This window comes from Chlamydotis macqueenii, chromosome 1, assembly GCF_036417535.1.
Source record: "Chlamydotis macqueenii isolate bChlMac1 chromosome 1, bChlMac1.mat, whole genome shotgun sequence".
Taxonomy (NCBI): domain Eukaryota; kingdom Metazoa; phylum Chordata; class Aves; order Otidiformes; family Otididae; genus Chlamydotis; species Chlamydotis macqueenii.
Window position 1 is genome coordinate 132,219,411 of NC_141556.1, and position 16,957 is coordinate 132,236,367.

General features: G+C 38.7%; 1 protein-coding gene across 3 annotated transcripts in view; it reads left to right on the top strand.

Moving 5' to 3' along the window:
- SH3KBP1 (SH3 domain containing kinase binding protein 1) overlaps nt 1-16,957 on the top strand; it is a 239,903-nt gene that overhangs the window by 33,481 nt on the left and 189,465 nt on the right. The gene's annotated exons all lie outside the window — the stretch shown is intronic.

Below are 16,957 nucleotides of genomic sequence, written 5' to 3' on the forward strand. Positions count from 1 at the left end.
GCTGTGTTACAAGGAAAAGATTACTTTCTTTGCAAAGACAATATAGTTTTCATATCCTGAAAATAAATGTAGCTACCTCAACATTTCTCTGCCGTTTAGTGATTATGTTTGACTGTGTGGTCTGGGAACAAAGTGATTGTTCTAGAACAACTTATATGTCATGGCATTTACAGTATTTTTCTCTTCTCTGTAACTGCTACTTCTTCTCCAGAGTGCTTTCTTAGGTTTTATAGAAGCTTTTTGTGAATCCTTATTCCTGGCTAAACTAGTTGAGAATAATTATATGGAGTTTTTAAAGCAGTTACCTATAAAAACTTAAGAAAACCCCCAACCATTACTTTGTATATCATGTACTTGCAGTAATACTGGCTTTAGGAAAGCCATTTAAAGTTTTATAAATATATATCTTTTTTACTGGGCATCTGTGTGTGTGCGCACGTGTCTGCAGATATGAGACTAGCTGTTAGTACCTCTGAGTCTCCTTGATTTGTCATTGGAAGCATAGGCTGTTAAAACCTCCATAGAATTGGCTTTCCACTATGGAAAAGAGAGCAAGAACTACAATAAATTACGTAAATGAGTTTTATGCTAATCCATTACTACAGCTTCAGAGGATCTTTGGGACTTTCCCCTTTCCAAGGATATAAGTGTCTTTTTTTTTTTTTTTTTTTTTTCCATCTTCTTCTAACTGTGTGAGCCTGTTGTGTGTTTAGTCATATGCGCGTAATGAAGTAATTGCATCTTGCTTCAATAACACTGCGTATGTCAAGGTAGTTTGAAGAATTGGTTTGGTAGCAAACTTAGTGAGCCCGTAGCAAAGAGGGGACACGGGAGCCTCAGATGTTCCTGTGGGAACAAACATACTCGCATCCTAATCCTTGTTCTTGTTGTTTCCAAGAAGAAAGAGCAGCTCTGTGTCTGTCAGGCAGCAATGACTAGGAGGAAGTAACAGCCTCAACGAGATGAAAGGGAGTGGAGGAATCGATACTCTGTTTCTTGTTAACTTTTCAAAATCCACACTTTAGGGTAAGGGGAAGAAACCATTTTGGCACTCATTGTGTATTGATAGTGTTATTCTGATGAACTGTGAAGTTCTGTGGGACAAAAGCAGACTTTCTCTAAGCTTTCTTCTGGCTGATATTTGAAATCTGTTGCTGATTTTAGGAGGTGTTGGATTTAGCATTCTAAATAAATGCGGTCTATGAGTTTCTGTTATGAAAATACCACAATCTAAGTATGAAGATGTGCAAGTTTTCCCCTTTGTACCTAATTTTTAAGGCCTCTTCTTTCCAAAATAACTTATCCTCTCACGTAATTGAAAAAGAAATTGCTTTTTCTGGATAGAAAGTTCCAATTCAACAATAAATGTTTTGGATTTTGTGTTCTTATAAAGCATCAATACCTACTCTTTGCTTCTTCTCTCCTTTTTTTTTTTTTAAAAAAAATCAACATCCAGGGCTGTTTTCTAAATAACTAAAAACTGCATTAAATTCTTCCTCATTCTCAGCTTGAATGCAAAGTCAAATATGTTTTTCATATCTGAGCATTCCCTCTCTAAATTAGGTAACATGGAGTGCAAGATACAAACTTCCTAAAAAACCTAGTTAATTTGTGAATGTCTTGAGTGAAAACCTTTATTTCTCTTCAGTTTTTCTTGTTTTATCTAGAGAAACAGAAGTCCCATTAGAAAGCTTATTGAGTGTAATCGTTCTGTCCACTAAGATGATAAGTAATTGTAAACTTTCTCAGTTACGGAAATTTTTTTAACAAGTACGTGCAGAATCGAGCTCACCAGCCATCAATTCATGCCCTATTTCTACTCTATGGTGTCAGCAAGGTGATTGAGAGGCAGGCAAAAAGGGATGCTACAGGTGAGTGGTGGAGTTGAATGGAACTCCAAATTCCCATTGGTTATCAGAATTGGTTATAAGAGTAGTTACTTAAGAAAGGTATTCAGAGGTAAATTCACTAATTAAGTTCTTGAGGTACTTTGCATTCTACCTTCAAGTGGAGGGAATAATTTCTTGTGGAAAGGAGATTTTCCTTCCTGTGATTTGATTTTTCTTTTGGATAAATTTCTTATGACATTCCAAAGAAACTGTTGGGTTTTGAGCTGGATTGAATGTTTGAGCTGAATTGAAACCACTGAATTAACACAGTAAAGAGACCTGAGTGGTCTCTCTTAGCATATGTGATTAGATTCTGGAAGTGCAATTTGAAGAGAAAAGAGTTTGGAAGAAAAGATGTACAAATCAGAAATGGAGAAATTAGAGAAATGCAATATATTTGAATGTTTATGAAAAGGCATTAATATGAAGTGTTACTTAAGGAAATAAAAAAAAAATTTCAATGGAGTACTAGGTTGTGAACGTGGAAAAGACTTTTGGAGTTGCCTGAAGCAAAAGTGATTTTAAATTTCATTGAATAAATGCAAATTAGGAGACAATTGAAGAGGAGTTGTCGAAGAGAAATGTGAGAAAGAAATAGAAAGGGGGGAGGTAGCAATTATATGCAGTACATATAGAGGTGTTTTTTTTTCAGGGGACTTTTCACTGTGAAGCTTTATCAGAGGTGCTTCCTGTTCTCAAATCTGCAAAACAACTGCTCTGAATTGTATGTATTTTTATACATACAAACACAAAAAAACATAGATTCATACCCTTCTTTATGCTCTGCAATTCAGTATGGAAGGGGTAACCGAAAAGGTATTTGAAATTTCTCTTTCTGCTTTCACTGCCTATTAGTCTGCAGCTATGGTTACTTGAAAGTTTTTGTGGGAGAAGTTTGTCTAAATATGAGAAAATTCTTTAGTTCCTCTTTAAGATCTAATTTACCTCTGTCAGCCTTTGTAGATATCTACTTCGATTAGAATACTAACATTGAATTTATCTTAAGAAGTGTATGAAATGCGTATCTGGTTGTCGTCTTTTTCTGTTTTCTTTCAATTGAGATAGAGGTACGATTGGAGAATGGCGTACTGCTCCTGGTTGTCTGTTTTACTCAGTTACACAGTGGAAAAAGAGGAGGTAGCAGGTGTGAATGCAGTGTTGTTCGTTTGCATGGTATGAAGTTGGTTTTCTGTATCTTTCTAGCTTGGAAACTTCAACTTGAAATCCCAAATCCTTACTTTTATAACCAGAAAAGTAAGTGTGGATGATGTGTAGTATATTGGGGATTTTTTTTTTTTAAATGCCGTTAGGAAATAGATGGGAGGCTTTTAATTTTTTCTGGTCTTATTTTAACAAATTCCTTGTCTAACCGTGCTCTGCAGGGTAAAACTGTGTTTGTAAGTGTAACAGCATCTGAGGCAGTTAGATTGTGCTGATAGCAGATGAAGATGTAGAAAGCAGGAAACTGTGGTGCAGAGCCATGCTTGCCGGTTTTAATTTACAAAGCGAATTCTACGTGGGATCGGATAGCGTTATACTGGTAAACTGAATTTGCTGCATGTGACAACCGTAAGGCTTGTCTGTACTCCAGAGGACCTGGTAATATTGCTAGCAGCATTGTGGAGATAATTTTTTTTTTTAAATTAGCAAGAAGTGTAGTGGTAGTTATTTTTGAAATTGTGGTGTACAGCTTGGGTTTTAGGATCAATGAAACAGGACAGGGGCTTTGTGTAACTGTACTGCTGCCTCAGGTCAGAGCAGAAGCCTGGATTTCTCATTACACAAGCAGAATATGGTCTTTAAATAGTGCAAATTACTTGTAGGATGTCAAGGATGTTCGTGCTGAATCATAGGTACACGTGGAGATCCTTATCTGCTGCTTGTAATTTAATTTTCTTCTCTGTATGTTTTGTTTCTTTGTTTTTAATCTTCACAACCAGTCAGAGGTTGCAGAGGATTGCAAGTGAAACACAGGGGCGATTCCTTGCTGAGACCCTTGGGCTTGTTCCACACCCCACACACCCCTACCCATCCCAATTAGTGCTTTCCTAAAACCTTTCATAAGACTGGGCCTGTGCACATGCATGTAAAGGGGCCCTTTACAGCTGTAGTTTGGCTCCTGGGAGGGAAAAGAGAATATTCCCCATGTCCCAGAACACTTTGATTCCTGTAGTACTTTCTGCTTCCCCGGCCCTCTGACTGCTACTTGCTGCCCATCGTGTCAGAGAACCTGACCAACTCCTGTTGGTTCTTTCCTCCTGCTTTGCCACTGCACCCTCTGATGCCGCTGTGCCCGGCTTTGCTTCAGAGCTTGTAGGTTCCTGTCACCTTCACTGCTCTCTGAAGTACTCTGAATACTATTAATCAAGTGGCGTCTGGGTCACCTTTGCCTAAGTAGCCACTTCTGAAAGTTGTGGCTTCTGCCGAGGCACTGAGGTTACATGCAGACTACAGAAAGCAGTGTTATTTCTGTCTGTACCTGAAAAGATAACTTGTTTTATGGCTCGGTGAATTATTATGGGGTTTTTTTACATACTTGGCAGGGATTTGCAATTCAATTACAGGGCTTTTTTTTTTGTTGGAAATCTTACTAGGATACTGTTTATGTATTTGTTCTTAAGAAATGTTTTAGATTGTGGCATCCTAACTGTTACGTTGTCTTGGGAATGAGAACCAGGAGTATTACTTTCTTATTCCAAGTTCTGGTTATGACCATTAAACTTGTTATCTTTATGGTGAGATACAAGAGAATATAATTGATGGAAGAAACTTTCAGATAGGTTCCATCATGTGAAAATGTTGTCTCTTTGAGCCTTTGTTTCTGTCAACAGCAATGAAGATTTTGTGGAGAGAAACATAGCATCACTGATGCATTGTTATTTATTATTGCTGCTGTTATTACTTTTACAATGGTGAAAGCAAAACCAGTTAAACAAAGTCTTTCTCGCTCTCCCAGCCCATCTCCCCCACAAAGATGCGGATGCACCAAGATGGTCTTGCACCAGCCAATAGTCTCTGACTTGGCAGTGCTCATGCTTCAAAGGGAACTCGGCTCAGAGCAGTGGCAGCACTCTGGGCCGTCCTGGATGCCCAGGGCTTGATTACAAATAACGTCACGCCTCAACCTGTTCCTCTGGCTTCAGAGGAGGTGGGGGAGCTGCCAGTGAGGCAGCTTTCTTGGGTGTTGGGCCTGGAAGTGATGTGAGACTTCCTGGCAGCAGCAACAGAGGCTCTTTCCCATTCCCTGTTGCAGGGAACTGGTGATGCTCTCGGCTGGATGGGAAGGGTGCCGTGGGCATTGGAGTCAGCAGAATGGATCCTGTATGTTTATGATGGAGGCAAGCGTGGTGTTGGCTGTCCTGTCGTGAGCAGTTTGTTGGATATGTTTTGTTGCCAGGCTTTGGGAGGGGGATTACTACAGTGGGGGAAACAGAGGAAAGAAACGTTACTGTTTGGGGCAGTCAGATGTTGGGTTTGTTGTGGGAAGCAGAGTGTGAATGTTTTATGAACGATGGAAAAGTGAGAAGGTTTGAAATGTGTGTGGCAGTCATGCAGTAGATACATGGTAATGTGAAGCTTCAGTGTGAAGGTTTTTATTAGCTTGTAGTGGCTAGTACTTTATATTGCAACAAGTTAGTAAAAAGTAACCTTCTGAGAAGGCAGTGGCTTAATTGTAATTATATGTGGATAGAACTGGTGAAGATTTAAGAATTTGGAAACAAAACATATTGCTTATCATTCTCTAATATGCGTTGTAATTACTGATGTTTAAAAACATGAAAATAAATACTCTTATTTAAATACACATAATATTGCTTCACTGATAGAGTTCAGTGTAGGTAGTATAAATTGATACACTAAGGATACACTCATCTCTTTTTGCTCAGGTTTGTCTTTTGTATTCTTAAGAAAACCTCAGTAGAGTATTTCTGTTTAAAATATGCTGTTGTTTAAATTGCAAATAAAAATGTATAATTTTATGCTAAAAAGGAAACTAAAGACTACTTTCCGACCCCCTCTCCCTTTCCTGAGGCTCCAAGCCATGAGGAAGAGGAGAACCTAATCAGAGATTGAAACAAGGACCAAATGTGCTGTCTAGAAGTTATATTTTCAACCTTATAACTTCTTTGGAGCTATAATATCATAGTTATTTAAAGCAACTTCAGTTTCTTCAGATCTTATTTTTGTATTATTATTTGGAGCCAGATGTTACACAGGGAAGCCAACGTGATTTTGTCAATAGCCTCTTAACGTAGTTTCCATAAGGATTTATAGAATTGGCAGGGTTTGATGGTTGGTGGCGTTTCTTCAACCTAGTCCTAAAAGGCTGGGAGGCAAAGGTGTAAGGTGTCCTGATGTTATACTTTGTCTTTCCTGGAGTCAGTTTCTTTTTTCTTTTCTTTTCTTTTCTTTTTTTTTTTTTTCTCCGCCTGGCGATTTTCAAAGCTCCGGATGTTTTTATTTTCTCTGTAGCTTGTTTACGTGTGGGTGGGTATGTTAGTAATCCATGTATTTTGATCTGATTTATTTTTACACTTGGTCTGGCAATTGTTCTACTGTTGGAGCAGGCTGCTGTGAGAAACTTGTTCTCTGTAGGTAAAATCTGTAGAGGTGCTTAGCAGCATTTGCATACAAATGTCTTGCAAAACATACTTCTACAGTTTTGGATTTACAGAGAGTACAGCTGTGTATCTAATTTTTCCCAACAGGATCAAAAACCTTGTTCGAATTCTTAAAATACAGTAACTGAAAACACAAACGCCTACAAACTGAATTGTAGTTCAGTCCTGTTGCTGTGTGAAGCTAGCGTGAGAATACTTGGTATTTCCACCTTTCTTGCAATTTAATTACAGAGCACTGAGATGAATTCCCTCAACTTTAGGAAACATTATCTGATTTTGATGTTTCTAATGTTTATTTGGAAAAAAGAATATAAGAGAAACAGTATTCTGGATGCCTGTAGTGTAACTATAGCATTTAATAATCCTAATTGTGAAGGATTGTGCTTGCATTCAAGTCTGACAAATATTCCATTTACTGCATTAGAACGATCCAGCCTGTATCCTGACTACATCTGCTTATTGTCTTTCATTTTTATATTACTTGAATATTAAGTAACTTTAACAACAAGTAAGAATGAAGATGAGAGCAAGAGGGACATGTGGGAAAAGGAAAGATATCGAGGATTGTAAAACTAATTGTTCGAACTGCTGCTGTCATGGCTTAATGATACTGTTTGATTCTGAATATTCCTGTTCTGATCAAACATTGTAATTTATTAACAGTAAGTATATGTGCATATGTGGGGTGATTGTTTAGTGGGGTTGATTTTTTATTTGTTTGGATTTACTGTGTTGTTTTGGTGTTTTACTTCTATGTACAGAAGTGCTGTTTTTTTTTTTCTGAAATGTGTCGACCATTTAATTGCTTTCATATATCAGCTTTCATGCTTTTATAAAGTGCGTGTCAACTGGAATGGTGAACTATTTGCATTATTTGCTACTGGAAGCAGTATTTGACTAATTAAGTATCTTTGTATTCAGTGTCTGTAAGTGTTGCAATTCCCTCCTAGAATCTTTTGGGAAGTATTTCAGAAGCTGGAAGTGGAGGCAGAGTCCTTAAAGGGTCCTCCATTTTCTGCTGTCACCTGATTATTTACTTTACTAGAATTGCACTGGCGCTGTTAGTAAAATTATAATATGACAGAGTATATCAGAGAAGTTTTGGTTTGTAATCAGCACGTTCTCTTCAGAGCTGCAAAGAGACGGGTATATGTGCATCTCTTAATCTTCGTTTTTTGGCTCTGTTACAGCCATATGAAATATATTATTGTTTATGTATAGACGCTGTAGTCATTATAGTTGCCCTTGGAAAAGACAAAGGTGCAAGTAAACTACCATCCTGTAATAGGATGAGTTATTTACTCACTTTGACTTCAGACTTCTTCTTCAGTGATGGATACTTAGTGTCGACGGTTGTGACAGGAGGTGGTGAGGGATGAAAGGGAAGAAACAAGTAGAGCATGCATTTTTTAAAATAACATTTGTACCTCCCACCCAGCGAGAGGGAACGAGGCAAACCTGTCATCTTTACAGAAGGTGGTAATGACTTCTGATTTCATTGATTTCTTTTTTTTTTTTTTTCACTGGGAATATTGGGAGAAATAAACGCATCACAAGTCATTCAAGACTGTGCAAGGTGTTGAGTGTAAGTGTCTGCTGCTTCACAAAACCTTGATCTTTGCATTTCCCACTGCATGGGAACTCACTGCATCCTTTGAAAGATTAATTTAGTGCTCCTTCTTCCAGAGAACTTGCATTTGCCTTCCCAAAGCCTATAGGCCAGTATTATAAAAAAACCTGATTAATAACGCCCTTCCAACAGAAACCATCTCTAAACCAAAAACTTCTTTTGTAACTTTCATGGTTACACGTTATTGCCTTGGTTTCCCTTTTAGACATGCTTAGGTGAGTTTAGGCAGTTTGATTTATCTGTCAGTATTTACTTATTGATAGCGCAAAGCAAATGAAACTACTTTTTATCCTTTTGGCTGAAGATTATTTTATTCCTACTTGGAGCCAAGAGAATTATGGCATACAGTTTTCCTTTTGCCACCTGTGTTTATCAGCTTTTTGGTTGCTTGAAGGGTTGTTACAGTTTTTGTTCCCTTGCCCCAAGCTTCCTTATGCTGCCCCCAGGACCCTGCCAGCACGTGAGCAGACTGTCCATCTTACTGCATGTTGTTGTCATGTTGTCTGCACTACGTGGCCATGACACTTCAGAGATGTGGTTCATACACTGTCGTCAGCCATTGCCAAATCACTGGCTCAGTGAATGCCTAATAACCATAGATAGGACAAGGTAAGATGCAAATCTTAATGTTTTCTTTATCCTTCCCTAATGTCTTATGCGTCAATTTTATTGTACTATCAAACACAAAGACAAAATGTAACCTATTCCTCTTTTAAAAATCCTTCTAAGATGATCTGAGTTATACTCCTTCTAGGGTCGAATTAGAGAAATATAGATGGAAAAGTGCCTGTAAATCAAGACTTCCACATTAACTGTTTTGAATAAAAAATGTCTAAAATTCACCCACCAAAAAACTGCATACATGTCTCAAGGTAGCTTTAAGCAAATTTTTTAATGCTTCACTTTCGTTTTAGAGGAGTCTACTTCTATAACTTAGTTGAATATTTTCTATACAATTTGTTTCATGGAAAAAAAGTACTTAAAAGTGGAACTACCTGAAATGTACTGTTGCATATATAAAAAAGGGCATATACTCAGCTATTTTCCTCTACCCTCATACAATTTCTTCATTTTGCGACCTTGAGTTGATTCACAGTGCTCTGTGATGTACTTTTATCTGTTTGGCTTTCTTTGACTCTGGGTGATCTCTACTTTCAGACTGAAAACACGTGAAGGCTTATGGTTGTGAATTTGAGTTGATCAGCTCCTGTGAACAGATTATCACAAACAATAACGGTTAATTCAAAACCCCAAACTGGTTTGTTACTGATGTTTTGTAAATATATAAAATGCTGAAGCTAAACTAAAGTCCTGGAAGGAGTTAGGATTTGTGTTAGCTTGCTGTGAGAGACTGCCAGTGTTTTTCCCTGCAGAAGGAAAGATTATATGTACTTTCAGACCTTCTTAAGTGAACTACTGAGGGCAGATCCTTTAAAAACTATTGCACAGAAAGAACGTCCCCTGTACAAGTAGTTCACTGAAGCTGATGGAATAACTAGGAAGATACAGCTGCTGACATGCACCGATTCTTCAAGGATTGAGCATTGCATTTCATAGTCTTGGTTCTGGGTAGAAAGCTTCCAGATCTCTGTATTGTCAGCCCATATGGTTTTGCTGGGTCATATGAACTTCTGTAGCCTTTCAGACAATGTGAGAATTTTTTAGCCAGTCTAGGCAAACTGTCTGGTGGACATCAGAGGAAAATTTTGAGTAAGTGGAGGGAGAGGAATGCCTCATTAAACTGTAGAATAAAAGTTATTTGTTAAAAATATGAACAAATTCAAGATGTTTTCAGCAATACATATGCATGCATGTAGTAGACATGGATAACGTGTATGGTGTGCAGAAATAGACACTAGATCTAAAACCAGAACATACAAGTTATCAGAAATTATTTTTAAAGAGGCTTTTATTTTACAAAATAGAGAGGAAAAAAGGAAATATACTACCTGGTCTCATTCGTTATTTCAACCTTTTTTCTTCCACTAAGCGATTGTATAATACTGATTTTCTATATTAGAGTTTTTACAAGGAAGTAGAATGTATGTTGCTTGTCATTCTGAACCTTGGTGATGATTGCAGGGACGCCCTGTAATATTGACCCCATTTCTTTGTGCTGAGATTTTTACCTTTTCCTTGTTTCCTCAGCGAGTATTCAGGCATTTAGGAAAGGGTAATTTTTGTTTGATCTCTTTAAAGTGAGGGTACTCTACTCCCCAGTAGTTTTTACATGTGTTTCCTTTAGAAGCTGCCCTTCTCTTCCCACTCCCCCACCTGGCAGCCTCTGTGTGGGTTTTATTTTCTCAAGAAGCTGAAACTAGGCGTACAAGTTACAAGGTTGAAGAATTCCTTCAGGGCTTTCCTGCTTATGCCTCAAGTTTCTTGTAATACGTTGGTAACTTGCCTCTCGAGTCTCTGTACCGTGTCCTTCTGCTGTCGAATTCCAGCTCCATGACACTGAGTGCTGTAAAGAATGAGAGAAATTATTATAGCTGTGTTAGAGAGTGGTTTTTATTTGAAGACTGGTTATATTAGTGGAGATTTTCTCTGTCATGCCTTTGAGCCTGTCTGTAGTAAAATGAGCTACTCAAATCCCGCCATTGTAGAATGTATATGGAGGGACAGACAGGGAGATGGCATTTGAGTTTTAACAACCAACACCACCAGCATTTACTAATGAGTGCCAACAGATGCATTTGTTTCCTACTGATGTTTTCAGACGTTCATAAAACAAAACCAAGATTTACAGGGAGAGGCTAAATTACTATCTCTTACTAGATTGTGTTGTTGGAAAAAGTGACTAGGCTCCCAGATGCAGTATCCTCTCATCAGATCTGGCAACAAGCAACAAAATGAAAGATAAATACTGGCTATAGACAATTATTTTTAGTTAAGGCTGTTTAATATCAGCTGGTTAGACTGCTTGAGAGAAAAGGGAAGTTTGCATCATTGGAGCATGATACATGGTAGCGAGAGGAGACTTGAACTTGAAACCGCATTATTACTACTGTGCTGCCATTATCCTGATACCATCATTTTATTGAATTTCACCTCAAAGTAGTACGTTTTTGCATTCCTTTTACTCTCAGGGAAATACACATAAACAGGGCTTGTGAGATGGTGTCACAAGTAATGATTCAGTGAAAATATGGAGTGATTAATTACAAGTGCTTTTCTGGGTGTACCAAAAAAAAAACCAAAACATCAGCGTAGTAGTAGTTGTCCAGTAAAGATTATTTGGTGACACCAACAGACCTCCTTGATTTTTGTGATGTTAACAGTGGCCATTTACAATACTTTTTCTTTTGCTCTGAATGAGTGTGCTTGTCAGTGAGGACATACCACGGTGTAAATATTGTCTACTGCAAAAGTACATAGCATAGATAATACAAAACCAAATTATTCTTTGTAAACATTATGGATGAGCAGCCTCAATTGTGATAGGAGCTTGCATCTCTTTTGCTCTGGCTGTACCATTGTTCTTTCATTATTATAAGAGTTTAAGTATAATATATAGCTAGAGAGCTTCTGCTGTGAAGGAGCCATGCAGCGAAGCACTTCATGGCCATCTAGTAAAACCCTGTACAGCAAGCAAACAGGCTGTACCAGTAAAAGCTCAATCAGTTAAACCAGTTTAGCTAGTTTAATTAAGTCAGTGGTAGGGGCTTCTGCCGGCTCAGTTACACATCACACCTGCCCGTCTTCCTGCTCTAGCTATGCTGCCAGAAGTGTGCAAGTAGGTACCATTTTAGGAAATTCCACTTTGACTGTTTCTAATATATATAGCACATTGTTGCAATGTAGTCTCTTCTTTTTCTCCCTTCCCTTTTTCTATCTTTTTTTTTTCCTTCACTCCAATGAATTTACAGCTATGCCTTACTTAAATGTAGCTGCTCTTGGATGTAGTTATTAGCCACCTGCCTCTTTACCCAGTGTATTTTCTGCACTCTTGGAAGACAGAAGAGAAGTTTAAGGTTTGAATTCTGTGAGTGGAATAAACAGAGGATAGTTAGTATCAAGATTTTATTTTCAAGTGAAAGGGCTAGAATAATGGCAGATGTGTAAGTTGTGCAAGATACTAGGACAGTATTTAAGATCCAAGTAACTTGCTTTGTCATAAAACAATAGCATTAACTATTTTTGTATTCAACTGTTAGCAGATGAGACAATTAGAAAGGAGTGTTTGAACAGTTTCTTTAGTATTTTTTAAGTGAAAGGGAGACCTACAGGGTATCTGGAAAAGCTTCCTTAAGATGAACCCATAGTAAGCTAACTCAAGTGTGCAGACCATCACAGAAAATGTAGGTAGGGCACCAAATGACATCGTTAACATGACATGTTAATGAAGCATTTCCGTGCACTGCAGAAACCGTAGCTATACTAGCACAAAACTGAAGATGTGTTCGGTGGTGTGTTGCCTTGCATTTCCTCTGCTGGGTGCACTTACATGCAGAGAGAAAAGCTGTGCAGCTTGTACATTGTTAGATTGCTTTCGTGCAAGTAGTAAGGATGCTGGGACTAAGCAGAGTTTGAGGAAGCACAGGTATGATCAGGAAAGAAGCAGAATAAGTAGGAAAAGATATGGCAGAAATGGGCACAGGACAAACCATGTAAATTCAAGCATCTCTGACAGTGTTGGAAAAAGCAATGCTCTAATATCTGTCAACTACATGGTGGATTACATGGGATCTTCTCTAGAACCTTGTTGACACCCTGCTCCTACCCTGTACCATTTCCTTCCTTTTGCTGTTTCCAGCTTAAGCTGTTGGAAACTGTTTTCAGAAGTTGTTTAGCATAACATCTGTACCTGAGTTTACGGAAGGTAACTTCTCAGGTATCGATTTTGCCACACTGCCTTGTATTAAAGGTTACTGTGGACACATTATGGTTCCTGCCAAAAAATCTGTAATAGCATAGTTCCCCACAGGAAGGTTGGATACTCTTATGGTCTCTTTTTTTAATCTTAGCTGACAGGATGCATATATGTTCTAAATAATAAATTTTAATCTGAAAGCTGGTGTTCTAGTTAATATCACGGCTGTTTAAGAATGAGTGTTGGAATTGCTTGAATAGTTTATGTCTTACATGGCTTCGTTTGCTGTCCTTGCCCCCACCCCCAAAGGGATACTTTGTCTGTGTTATGATTGATTGCAAAAGTAAGGATCATTTTATTTGCGGTGTTTTGGTTTTGGGAGACATGTTTTACTCTGTCATGTCATTCAGTAACTCTAAGTTATATTTGCTTCCAGAGTACAAAGTGTTTTCCCTTCTCAATCATAAAGGCAGAGTAAACAGATGCTTAACCTGGAAGAAAATCTCAGAGGAGATGGAAAATTTTCCAGATGGAAAATGTATTTCTCAGAAGGAACTTTGGGGGGTGGTCCTGGGGACTAGCAGAAAGCAAAAGTTGTTCATGTTTTCAGGAAGGAAAATGAGAGTTTGGAGAACTTAAGCCTCACAATGACTACCTGGAAGGCGCCATTTCCAAATGTATGAAGGACAAGAAGCTGACTGGGAGTACTCAGCATGAATTTATGAAGGGGAAGTCAATTCTGACCAATCCGTTAGCCTTCTATGATGAAATCACTGAGTCACTAGAGGAGGAGAAGGCAGTGGACATTGTTTATCTTGACTTCAGCAAAGCTATTGATGCTGTCTCCCGTATCATCTTAATTGACAAACTGATGAAATGCAGACCATGTAAATGGACAGGGAGGTGGATTGAAAACTGGCTGAAGTATCAGGCTGAAAGGGTTATGCTCAGCAGCTCAAGGTCCAGCTGAAGGCCAGTCAGTGGCAATGTGCTGCAGGTGTCGATAGTGGGGCTGATGGCTGCTCATCGTCTTCAGTAAGGACCTGGATGGTAGGACAGAGTGCACTTTCAGCAAGTTGCCAGATGACACAAAACTGGAAGACTGTTTGAGACACCAGAGGGTTTTGCTGTCATTCAGAAAGGCGTTAGCAGGCTGGAGAAATGGGCTGACAGGTTCCTCATGAACAAAGAGAAATGCCAAGTCCTGCACCTGGAGGGGAATAACCCCAGGTACCAGTGTAGGCTGGGGCTGAGTGACTGGAAAGCAGTTTTGGTGAGGAGGACCCCAGGATCCTGGTGGACACCAAGTAGATCATGAGGCAGCAATGTGTGGTTGTGGCAAAGGCATCTTCTAGCTTGTTGGGCTACATGAGGCAGAGGATTGTCAGGAGGCAGGTGATCTTTCTCTTCTCCTTTCTGGTGAGGCCCATCTGGTGTGCTATGTCCAGTTCTGGGTTCTCCCAACCAAGGGAGAGATGGAGATACCAAAGTGAGTCCAGCAAAGGGTGATGAAGATAGCTGGGGGATTTGGATCATCTGACATTTGAGGAGAATCTGAGAGAGATGGGACTGTTTTAGCCTGGAGAAGAGAAGGCTGAGTGTGGGTGATGTTATCAATATATCTGAATACATGATGTGGTAGAGTAAGGAAAGTGGAGCCAGACTCCTCTAGGCAGTAGTCAGTGAAAGAAGAGGCAATGGGCATGAATTGAAATACAGGAAAATCCATTTAAGCATAAAAAAATGTTTTACTGTGAGGCCAGTCAAATACTGGAAGAAGTTGTTCAGGAGGTGTTGTGGAGCCTTCATCCTTGTGTGTAATTAAAAGCCAGTTGGACACAGCCTTGAGTATCCTCCTCTCGCTGACCCCTCTCTTGAGTTGAGAGGTTGGACTATGCGATCTCCAGAGGTGGCTTCCTGCCTCAGCTGTTCTGTGAGTCTGTAAAAACAATTAGTTTGATCACAGTACTTTTGCTCTGTAGGGATCATTCAGCTACGAAGTGGTAAACAGGAGTGTTAGTTGGAGGATAAGACTCTGTGCCCACCTAGAGGCTGTATCTTGTGAACAAGTGATACCTTTTCTGTATAATCAAGTGAAGTGTTGGTTTTAGTTTCCATTTCTAATTTTAACTACATATTTTTTCTCTCAATGAGCAGCATTTTTCACACTCCAATTAAAAATATGGTGCCTTTCCCACTGCTTACACACACATGCACTTATGCCAAGAATAAAGAAGAAGATTTTTAGCAACAGTATGAAATTGTGATTCTTGAAGCATTTGACTAGGCTGAGTGAACTCCAGTGGCTTTAGTTGATTTTTTTTTTTTTTAAATCCTAGCTTTATGTGGACCATGCTTTTATGTGTATCCCTTTCCCTCCCTTCTTCGTTCTCTCCATACACAACTTCGGACTACACCACCTTTAACTGTGAAGAGGTGAAATGTTAACTTATTACAAGTCGTAAGTAACCCTTTGTGAAAGTAGGCAGATACAGAGAGAAGAGTATCCACATTCTGTGAAAGACAGCAATATTAATTTAAGGCTTGTCTGATGTAAAAGAATCAAAGGAGGAGAGTGCTTGGAGGGAACTGCTGGAAAAAACTTGCGTACAAGAAAGTACAGATATCACAATATTAATCAACCCCAAGAGACAGCTGCTCTGAGTAGCTTCAGATGACTCAGGGGGAGAAAAAAAAAGTGTCTGCTTAACATGGAGGTGTGTGTGTATATGTATGGATTTATTTGTGAATGAGAGAGCATGAGGTGTATTTCTAAAACATCTTTATTTCATTGTTCCAGTCTCCTTGCTTTTGCAGGTGCCATATTTCACATTTATGAAGCTTCATTGTGTTGTTGCTGTGCCCAGCAAATGCTGCTTGAGAATTTCTTTACTCTCATGGTTAGAAAGATTCCTTTACACTTTATCCTAAGTTTATTAATGGCCCATTTTTATCACTTGCTGTTTTGCAAGCACTCTCCTTGGGAGTTAAGATGGCTTTTTGTTTGTTCCCCATGATGTTTCATCAATCCTGTTTGTTCTTTGTTCTTAAATAGGCATTGAAGGTCATCTCTTTGTTTGAGATACTGAGGTACAGTAGGCTGTCATTCTCTCAAGCATACTAGCAGCACTTCTCTGTATTTTATTTGCAGCACATGTTCACATGTAGGACAACACACAACATGATAAAGAATGATACACAGTATTCCAGGTTAAGCCTCAGTATTGCATTGTATATTGACGTTGACTCGTTGTTTTCCATTTAATAATTTCCTCTCCTTTTCAGTAACCTGTAAATCAGTTCATGGACCTGTATTTATCAAATGGACTCAAAACTATGTGAGAAGCAAAATCTGAATGTTGTTTTGAAAAACGTAGCAATTTTTAATATATTTTTCTAACTAGTCTGAATTAATATAACTTTCCCTGAAACTCATTTCATTATAAGTTTGTTTTTTCAGCCAGTGAACCACCTGCATGCTGTGTGGCAAGCAGGATGCAGGCTGGGAGGAGTTTTGTTGAAGTCACACACTGAAGTGAGCACTGGGTTTTTTGGTTACCTGAAATAGCCTCCATTTCACACTTCCCATAGAACCATGTTTTTCTATACAACCCTCTTTCTTTTACTGCTAATTATAACCTTCTCTCATGAGTTCTTACAGTCAGAGAATTCCCAAACTGTAGCAAGAGGAAAGAAGGATTTAGTAATTTAGAGAAAAATGATTGAGTGAAAGGGAAGAGAAAAACGATTGTGGAAGACAAAATTAATCACACTCCTCTTTTGTCGTTCTTGGAGGACTCTGCTAAGATAGAGCGTTTGTGTGAAGAAGATCTTTTCAGATTAGAGCATTTCAGTGGCCTGTTCTGTCTTGAAGTAAAATTTATTTTCAGCAGCCATATTCTAATTGTGTTGTACCTGTGTGAGGGAAATACAGAAAGCAAAAAATCTTGCCATAGAATTTTGTCCCTGAGTTCAATGACGTTTTGCAGAGGCTAGGCCAAGA